Below are 10,487 nucleotides of genomic sequence, written 5' to 3'. Positions count from 1 at the left end.
ATTATCATTAAAATTATTATTATTATTAAAAAAAACGATTTAGATAAATCTATCCAATCAAAAGTTAGAATTATAACAATACGTATTAGCTTAACAACTTCCTATCATTATCTTAATAAAATTATGAACATTTTCTCGAAATTCCGAACTTCCTTGATACTGCCATTCCAAATGGCTCATTCACAAATCTGCACGAAATTCTGTGCAGCGAATTTTGTGGTAAAGATAAATATAAAAACTTCCTTAATAGAAATGGTCAACTACTATAAAATGAAATATATTATTTATTAAGTTTCGACGAAGTCGAATAGATCGATCAGCATTCTGAACGTGAACGTGCACTAAACCACAAGGATCCAGATATAACCATCCCTAATTTAAAGCTACTGATCAGAGGGATGGCAAGCAGCAGAACTCGCCGATACAATGTGCTTTGTCCAATTCTTTTTAAGTAGCATCACGTCTCGAACCCCGGACCTACCTACCCTCAGCCAGATTAGACTTTGCATGGCCCACCAGCCATCCCTAATTTAAAGCTACTGACCAGAGGGAAGGAAAGCAGCAGAACTCGCCGATACAATGTGCTTTGTCCAATTCTTTTTAAATAGCATCACGTCTCGAACCCCGGACCTAACTACCCTCAGCCACATTAGACTTTGCATGGCTCACCATAGTACTTAACATGACTCGAAATTGAAGCTTTCAGCTGGCCATTGTATGATTTTTGTTGTGAAATATTTATATTCATAGCCTGGAACTTGATTTTTTGGGGAGGATTTTATAAAAACAACTATGAATTTAAGTTTAGTAGGTTTTAAAGAGTAATCGAGCTTCACTTGTAATAAGGGAGATTTTGTTTAAAATATGATATAACACTTTCTACTACGCAGACACCTAATAAGAATGGTTATCGCGGCGAGATTTTTAACTACAACAAATATTCGTAGAAAGGGATAATTAAACAACTTAAAACTCCTGTACTCCAAGTCTTTAAAAAAGTTTCTCTTTGTTAACTTTAAAATTCTTTTAAACAACCGATAAAAGATTTCCTGCTTTTTTTTTGTATATCCAAAATAAGTAATACTAAAATAACCGAAATGACGTCAGAGTAATTACTGACGTAACACACGATTAAGATAGTCAAGTACTCGAGTCTGAAGGTAAAGGGCCGGGCATCCGAGAATTCATGGTTTGCGTTCCGTTGGTGCACAAACTAAGTATCGATTCATGCCGTGGATGTGTGATATGAGTGGCAGTTAAATCCCACTATTTGATTCCGGGGAGTTGGCGGCGAGTGTTGTTGATTGGGTGCCTTATCACTAACCTACAAGTTAAATATTAGTGCTGGCTAGTGAAGATAGCTCTTCTGAAGCTTTGAGCAAATATCGGAAACAAACACACTAAAAACAGATATTAATGTCTTCGCTCAATCTTCAAAACATATTTCAAATCTGTGTTTAAAAACATGGTTATATTAAAACTGAGTACAAAAGGAACAGTCAGCATTAATAATGTTGCATGGGAGTAGGATAGGTTAGCTGTGGGGAATTTTGTTCAAAAAAATGGGTACCCTCTAACGAAAATCTCTTATGAATATTATTTTTGCCACGACCTTTGTCACAACATTAACGTTATTACAACAAATTCTTTGTGGCTCAGATCAACCCAGATAATTTGTTCTACTCTCTTCCAGTTCTTGAAAATCCGTAAGAATTGTTTGTTTGTTTGGAATTAGCACAAAGCTACACAATGGGCTATCTGTGCTCTGCCCACCACGGGTATCGAAACCCGGTTTCTAGCGTTGTAAGTCCGCAGACATACCGCTGTGCCATCCGTAAAAAACTAGATTAAGAATGTAGTATTAACAGACAAAAAAAAGACTACTTTTATAACACTTGACTCCTTCTATCCCTTCAAACTAACTCTTTACCCCCACCCCCATGAAAAATCCTACAGACGTTCTAGTCTCAGTTATTACTAGCTAATTATACGCTTCACTAAAATCGACTTCTATGTGCTGTTCACGTTTTTTAAATCCCAGTCAGTCAATCAGTTTAGGTTTTGCATCACATCAAGAAATCACACGAGTAGGAGTATTTATAACCCCCATAGTCTCTTCTCACGTGCAATAAAAAACGTTCCTCCATGGAGACGAAGCTGCTGGGTACGTGATTAAAATTATTATACCTAAGCTATTCTCAAGAACTGCCGCTAAGCTAAAAATAAATAGATAAAAGTTCCGAGCAGGCCCGGCACCAGGTTTTCTGTGTTTAGTTTTATAGGAAGTATGGAAAAGGCCAATAAATATAAATGGGAAAAGTAGACAATTCATCAAAAACAATACATTCAAAATACAAATGTTCAATGTTTTGGGGGGTCTCTTGTGATCGGGAGATCATGTTGTAGTACACTAACATCGTAATTAGTGTATGAATTTGTTGCAGGAAACACTAACATTGTAATTAGTGTATGAATTTGTTGTAGTACACTAACATTGTAATTAGTGTATGAATTTGTTGTACTACACTAACATTGTAATTAGTGTATGAATTTGTTGCAGGAAACACTAACATTGTAATTAGTGTATGAATTTGTTGCAGGAAACACTAACATTGTAATTAGTGTATGAATTTGTTGCAGGAAACACTAACATTGTAATTAGTGTATGAATTTGTTGTAGTACACTAACATCGTAATTAGTGTAAGAATTTGTTGTAGTACACTAACATCGTAATTAGTGTAAGAATTTGTTGTAGTACACTAACATCGTAATTAGTGTATGAATTTGTTGCAGGAAACACTAGCATTGTAATTAGTGTATGAATTTGTTATAGTACACTAACATTGTAATTAGTGTATGAATTTGTTATAGTACACTAACATTGTAATTAGTGTATGAATTTCTTGTACTACACTAATATTGTAATTAGTGTATGAATTTTTTGCAGTACACTAACATCGGAATTAGCGTAAGAATTTGTTGTAGTACACTAACATTGTAATTAGTGTAAGAATTTGTTGTAGCACACTAACATTGTAATTAGTGTATGAATTTGTTGTAGCACACTAACATCGTAATTAGTGTATGAATTTGTTGTAGTACACTAACATTGTAATTAGTGTATGAATTTGTTGTAGTACACTAACATTGTAATTAGTTTAAGAATTTGTTGTAGCACACTAACATTCTAATTAGTGTATGAATTTGTTGTAGTACACTAACATCGTAATTAGTGTATGAATTTGTTGCAGTACACTAACATTGTAATTAATGTAAGAATTTTTTGAGTACACTAACATTGTAATTAGTGTAAGAATTTGTTTGAAGTTAAGCACAAAGCTACACAATGGGCACTATAAAATGAACGATTTGTTCTCAGCACAATGTAGGGATTGAAACACGAATCTCAGCTTTACAAGACCTCAGAATTACCGCTGAGCCAACGGGGGGGGGGGGGCTGGCGTAATAGAAACAAATATTACTAAAGTTGTCTTTCACTCACCTTGATCGTCAATAGAGAACAGCCCCAAACCCTCATCGGCCCCGATGGAGTAAGTCACTTTGCTACTCAGGCCTTCTTGATCTTCGTCATAAGCTCTTACTTGCGTCACAAAGACTCCCCCTGGTTGATTCTCTCGCACTTTACACTTCTCGGCGAAATTCAAGAAGGTGGGTGCATGTTCGTTCTCGTTCACGTCTTCCACCTCTACTAGCAGAAAAGTACTTGTCGATAGTGGGGGATTACCCCTGTCTCGTGCAATTATAGTTAAGTTGTAAATTGGTCGATTCTCGTAGTCCATCGCACTTGACAATCTGATCACACCCATTTCTGGGTCAATAATAAAAGTACTGGGGATATCACTTTCAAGCTCATAACCGATCCTTCCACCATCTTCAAGGTCAGGATCGTGTGCAGAAAGAATCATCACTACGGATCCAATGGGTAGATCTTCCCTAACCCTAACAAAGTACTGTTGTAGGCTAAACTCGGGAGGATTATCATTGACATCTAACACCCAAATATTAACCACAGTTGTGGAGAAGAGGGATTGATCGGTTCCAGAGTCTGATACTCGAACCCTGAGAGTGTGTTTGTCAGTCTTTTCTCTATCAAGTGTTCCATTGACTTTCAGAAGTCCACTGTCGTGGTCAATAAAGAAATCGCGAGTGTCTGTATCGAGTGAGAAATGGACCCTTGCGTTCAAACCTTTATCTCGGTCTGATGCTAGAAACTGTGCAATGTTGGTCCATTTCTTAGAATTCTCATTGATATAAAATACATACGATGCCTTCTCAAACGTGGGGACATTGTCGTTAACGTCTTGGACATAAATAACCAGTGTCCTAGAGGCTGATTTGGGAGGATGACCAAGGTCAAAAACCGAAATATTTAACACATACTTGGATTGTCTTTCCCTATCAATGTCCCCCATCACCAAAAGGTTTCCCAAATACATGTCCATTTGGAAGCTACCATCTTCATTTCCGTTTGAAATAACGTATACTAGTTTTCCGTTGTATCCATGATCGCCATCTTCTGCCTTCAGAGTTAGTATGCTACTGCCAATTGGTAGATTTTCGTTTACTTCCAGTTCAGCAGGATGTCTTCTTGAAAACCGAGGAGCATGAAGGTTATTTTTGTACCTAGTAGAAGTGAGTCCTGTGACTTCTTTCTTTTTGTTATTTTTCTTTCCAAATTTCATCTGCTCCTCCAGTCTTTGGACAACATCCGTATCTCGGCATTGTAAAATAGTACCATTAGTAACAATATTTGGATCCTGAATATTGTCCACTGAAAGATTGATGGGTTCACTCATAACTTGAATATGTATAGACATATCATCGGATATATACTGTCCATCAGTTGCTGAAACGTTAACGTACTTCTCACTGAAAGTCTGCTGAGTCAGGTCACAAGTTAGTGACAGAACCCCAGTCACTTTGTTCAAATGGAAACAGGGGTCTTGATCTGGATGCATCATGTGGTAACTAATGGTACTATCCTTATCAAAATCTATAGCTGATAGTGCTAGAATCTCTAACCCTAATTCAGCTTGGCTAGACACGTATACCTCACAGTCCACCCTTTCAAACCGAGGTCTGTGGTCATTTATATCTTTTAGAAGAACTTTCACGGATATTTCAGATTCTCGCGCGAAAGGTGAACCCCAGTCTGATGCACGGACTTTTAATAAATACTCTCTCCTCGTGGTTTCGTAGTCCAGTATATCCGTCGTTGTAATCTGTCCTGAAAAGGGGTCGATGTCAAATGGCACAGGGTTAATGTTTGCTAGACTATAGGAAACGTATCCATTTTCTCCCTCGTCAGAGTCGACCGCATGAACTATATATACCACACTTCCAATAGGCCTATTTTCCTTAAATTCAACATTTACAACCCACGAAGAGTTAAAGACGGGGTCGTTGTCGTTGTTATCTAACACAGTTATGTTGACAATTGTAGTTCCCTTCTTTCCACCCCTTTTGGAATTTTGATCGGTGGCACTAAGGAAAATTGAGTATTTGGACTTAGTTTCTCGATCTAAGGACTTGGCAATGGCTATAAGTCCTGTTGTCGGATTGATATTGAAAACCTCATTGTAGTTGCCACCTTCAATGTTATACTTGATTTGAGCAGTCTTAATACCACTGTAAGCTTTGACTGTCAGAATTGGCATGTTCACAGGTGCCACCTCTTCCACCTTCACGCTGTAATTAGGCATTTCAAAGATAGGTGGACTATCACTTGTGTCCATCACCTGAATTGTAATGACCTTTGTGGACGATTGGGGTGGAGTGCCTCTATCCGTGGCCTTCAGAGTCAAATCAAAAGTAAAGGGATCCTTCTTACCATCGAAATCTCTGGAGCGCTGAATGTTAAAATCGTTTGGTGCTTTTCTGGAGACGTGAAAATATCCGTGTGGATCACCATCAACAATGTCGAAACTCCCGATCTCTCCATTAACATCACTATCTTTGTCTGTAACTCGAACAATGGCGTAGATGTCAGACATGTTAGTTTCAGTCACTATTGGAAAGTATCCTACAAATATTCGCGGGGCATGATAATTAACTGGTGTTACAGAAACCTTAAAGGAAGCCATGCTGGTTTCAATTATTGGTCCAGTTCGTGGTTTAGGTCCCCTGTCCTGGGACACGATGGTTAACTCGTATTCTTGCTGCTTCTTGTAGTCTAAAGGACGGGTTAGAAAGACAGTTCCCATTGTTGGATGGATTGCAAACTGAAACGTGGGGTCCTTGAAACTAAAGTAAACCTCTCCATTAACACCTATGTCTGAATCATAAACGTCTATTTTTGCTACATTTTGGTGCAGTGGGGTGTTCTCGGGTATTGTCACGTGATACTTGTTACCGTTAGGAGGGAATAATGGGTTTAAATCGTTTTTATCCAGAATTCCGATATGAACTTCTGTTGTAGTCTTCTGTTTAAACTTTACGTTTTTTGATTTATTCCGAATTATTGCTCTTACTTTCAAAATATAGTAGTCAATATTTTCTCTGTTAAGTACGTCACTTCCGGTTCGTGTTCGAATACGAAGGAAACAAAAGTTCCCAACAACTACTTCCTCTGCTTTGAAAACGTTATTCTCATTTCCCGCTATTATTTTATAGTTAACAGTCAGTTCAGGACCCGAAATATATATCCCCATTTTTTCAGAAGAAGTGACATAAAATTTTCCAACTACATTTTCTGGAATTGTTGCATTGTATAATGATTGTGAAAATTTGTTTTCGACAAAGATCCTTAGTACTCCGGGCCTAGTTAACGCGAGAAACGTTATCCAGAAGATTAGCCTAACACGATTCTTCTTCATGATTGGCCAGAAAAAGTTACAAAACGAAACACCTACAATCTTTCATCAGCAACCTGAAAAAAAAAAACAAAAAAAATACAATAACAGCAGTTCACACAATTTTTGTAAATTATATACATTTCAACTTTGCAAGTGCAAAAGCGTATACATACGTGATATCACAGAAATTAATAAATCTGTGGGAAAAAATCCGTTTGCGTTTTAAGCTTTCCGCGACGTTTTATTTCAACCATGTATGGACAATTTTTTTACGTACAGCAGACAGTTCTTAGACACACAAACGTAGAAAAATCACATTGAAATTATATTAAACAAAAGTAATACTGGTGTTGGTAACTCATTTTCTTATAAACTGATGAAAGTTTTGAATCATTCTGAAAAAGAAAGTTTAGACAGCACAGTTAGTATAAAACGAACAACTAAAAGTGTAGTCCAAGGTTATAAATGAAAAGAACCAAGCACCTTCCATATTGAAGAAAAATCTTCAGCAAAATCGAAATCGTTAAATAAAAATCGCCGAGTAAAATCGAAATCCTTAAATAAAAATCGCCACTGAGTAAAGTCAAAATCGTTAAATAAAATCGCCTCTGAGTAAAGTCGAAATCGCTAAATAAAATCGCCTCTGAGTAAAGTTGAAATAGTTAAATAAAAAATCGCCACTGAGTGAAATCGAAATCGTTAAACAAAAATCGCCACTGAGTAAAGTCGAAATCGTTAAATAAAAAATCGCTATTGAGTAAAGTCGAAATCGTTAGATAAAAATCGCCACTGAGTAAAGTCGAAATATTTAATTAAATTAAACTTGAACTTAAAATCTTGCAAACATTTCAGGCATAAGTCTAATAAAATGGCCAATTTGTCAAACTGTAGAGTTGACTTATGTAAAGAAACGTTTAGAAAGATGATTAATTCTGTTTTCTTTAGAAAGTCTAAAATCTCCTTGAGTAGCTGTTGGGAGTTGGCCAGCTGCTATGAACTTACCCTTAATCGAGTTTACGCTCCGAATATAAACTGATGTAATAAAAGAACATAATATTGTGTTTGACATTTAGTGAAAAAAAACAAACAAGCAGTATATTGAACAAACTGTCAGATGTCTTGATATTAGAAAAGCTAACTGCTACACATTCGTGCGTCCACATATTCCTTTGTTGTCCATAGCTGTTGGACACAAGGGATAACTCTGTCTTGGAAGCCCCAGATCTGAGGTGATCCGAGTGTGTGAATATTTTGCGTCTGAAGAGGCTCTTCTATTTCATACCAAAACGGAATCAAACTTCGATAGCATTACACTACTAAAAATGTAGTTCTGATACATTCCATTCCACCATGACTTTATATCAGCTGTGGTTGTCACTTGACTTGTCGATTTGCATATTCGAAATCATTTAAATAATACAACGTACTCAATGTTTTAAGTTCAAAATAAAAATACATATGTATTACCACTGTCGAAATAAATACAGGAAAAAAACGTACCTTACCAAGTTAACTTAAATAATAAGATAATGCGTTTAAAAGAATACTTACTCCGCACGTTTAGTGATATACTGGCCTACGGAGTGGTACATGACATTGTTCTAGTGTCAGCGCTCCAACGGAAAAACAGTTTTATCTCAAGTGCATCGCACACACTTCTTTACTCAGTGTTATATTTATATTAAATCGTACAGACAATTTCACAGGAAAATAATGAGTTCTCCAATTAAATGTGACAACTATTAATTTTAAGCGCAAAGCAGCACAACGGACTATCTGCGCTGTTCCTGCCGTAGGGATCGCACGAGAATTGTGGCTTTATAAGCACTCAAGGTTACCGCTGAGCCATCAGGGGCGAAGGCGGGAGAAATATATTTGTTTGGTGTTAAGCACAAAGCTACACGATGGGCTAAGTGTGTTCTGTCTGTCACGGGTATCGAAACTCGATCTTTAGCGTTTAAGTCCGTAGACTTACGGCTGAACGACCGGGAAGTAATATGGCAGGCACGAATTTGATATCAATTGTTGTTTGGTTTTGTATTAAGTAAATAACTACTTGTTCTCAAATGTTCAACATTAATCTTCATGTGTTCCATAAAACCTTACTGTAATGACAAGGGGGCAAAAGATAAAAAAAGGTTTATTATTTACTGGAAATTTTCTACAGTGTCACTATTTTGATAATAGAGGGATCTTGTTTCTTGTTTGTAGTTAAGCACAAAGCTACACAAAGGGCTATCTGTGCTCTGCCAACCACGGGTATCGAAACACGGTTTCTAGCGTTGTAAGTCCGCAGACATACCGCTGTGCCACTGGAAGGCTAGAGGGGTCTTAAAACTTTACTAAAACTTACTAAAACTATCATTCTCAATTCATCTTCAAAAGTGAAAAAAAAAAAGTCAAAATAATCCAAAAAAGTTGTTCATGATCCCCCCCCCCAATAAATTTGTAATTTAATCAATTTGTAAACATGCACAGTTGTTGTTTGTTATTAAGCACAAAGCTACACAAAGGGCTATCTGTGCCCTACCCACAACGGGTATCGAAACCCGGTTTCTAGGGGTTATAAGTCCGCAGACATTCCGCTGTGCCACTGGGGAGCGTAAAAGCTATACACATGAAGTAGTCTATGCATTGTTGGATACAGTATTTAACATGTTAAAAGTAGCCTATGCACTGTTGGATACAGTATTTAACATGTTAAAGTAGTCTATGCACTGTTGAATACAGTATTTAACATGTTAAAGTAGTCTATGCACTGTTGAATACAGTATTTAACATGTTAAAGGTTAATTACGACAAACAAACTTTACCAAACAAATATTAAAAAACCTGAAAAGTATATTTCACAACTCGAATGTTTTTATGTTAACGTCAATGAAAAATTTGGGAATATCTGTTGTTAAGGGGGGGGAAGTAAATTACCATTTCTTCTTTAGATAACTGAACGCCGTCTGCTCCATCTGGTATCGTTTATTGTTACTAATATTCTTCCAATGCAAGGTTTTAATTTACCACAGACTCAGGTTCGCCTCCTTTTGCTGGCGTATGTTAAACGTAAGACTGATTAGGCTCTCACTTGTTAGTTACATCATGGTTTATTTCGTTCTTATTTACATTTTTTCATTAATTTCAATTCTTCTCTCCTATCTTATCTACCCGTTTTTTCCATTTGTTATTTTCTTGACTTTTATATAACCTTCTACTCAGAACTGTTCTTGTTTTTCTCACTCTTGTTTTAAGTCAAGTTTTTCTTTCCGAGTTTTGGGTTTTTCAGAAGAAACGTAGACATACAAAACACGTTGTAGTCCGATGACTGAATTAAACAAGTAGTGGTACTCACCTTTGGCCATGATCTGACCTCACCTTGGCCATGAGTTGGCCTCATAGTGCACGAAGTATCAGATATTCTGAAAGTTAATGGTACACTTTTAATGTACTATTCAAATTAAGCTGCCAAGAAATACAAAAAAAAAATTGAACTTGTTACTGGCTTAGAATTCCAAAAAGAAACCGGTATTGAATTCCGAACTACTGGTGAGTACCGGCAGCTCTAGCCTGCTCTCCGTTTTAGCCACATTGGTGAGAACAAGAACAAAACTAACTGAACGTCGATCAAATAAATGAATTTTAATCATGCTTATTGTTCGCAAAAAAAAAAAAAAAAATTA

At 36.7% G+C, this 10,487-nt stretch overlaps 1 pseudogene; it reads right to left on the bottom strand.

Moving 5' to 3' along the window:
* The window catches only part of LOC106468338, a 97,065-nt pseudogene extending 90,393 nt beyond the window's left edge, over window positions 1–6,672 (bottom strand).
* Window positions 6,673–10,487: the final 3,815 nt, after the last annotated feature.

Source organism: Limulus polyphemus, unplaced genomic scaffold, assembly GCF_000517525.1.
Source record: "Limulus polyphemus unplaced genomic scaffold, Limulus_polyphemus-2.1.2 Scaffold2970, whole genome shotgun sequence".
NCBI lineage: Eukaryota > Metazoa > Arthropoda > Merostomata > Xiphosura > Limulidae > Limulus > Limulus polyphemus.
This window is presented reverse-complemented; position numbering and strand designations above follow the sequence as displayed.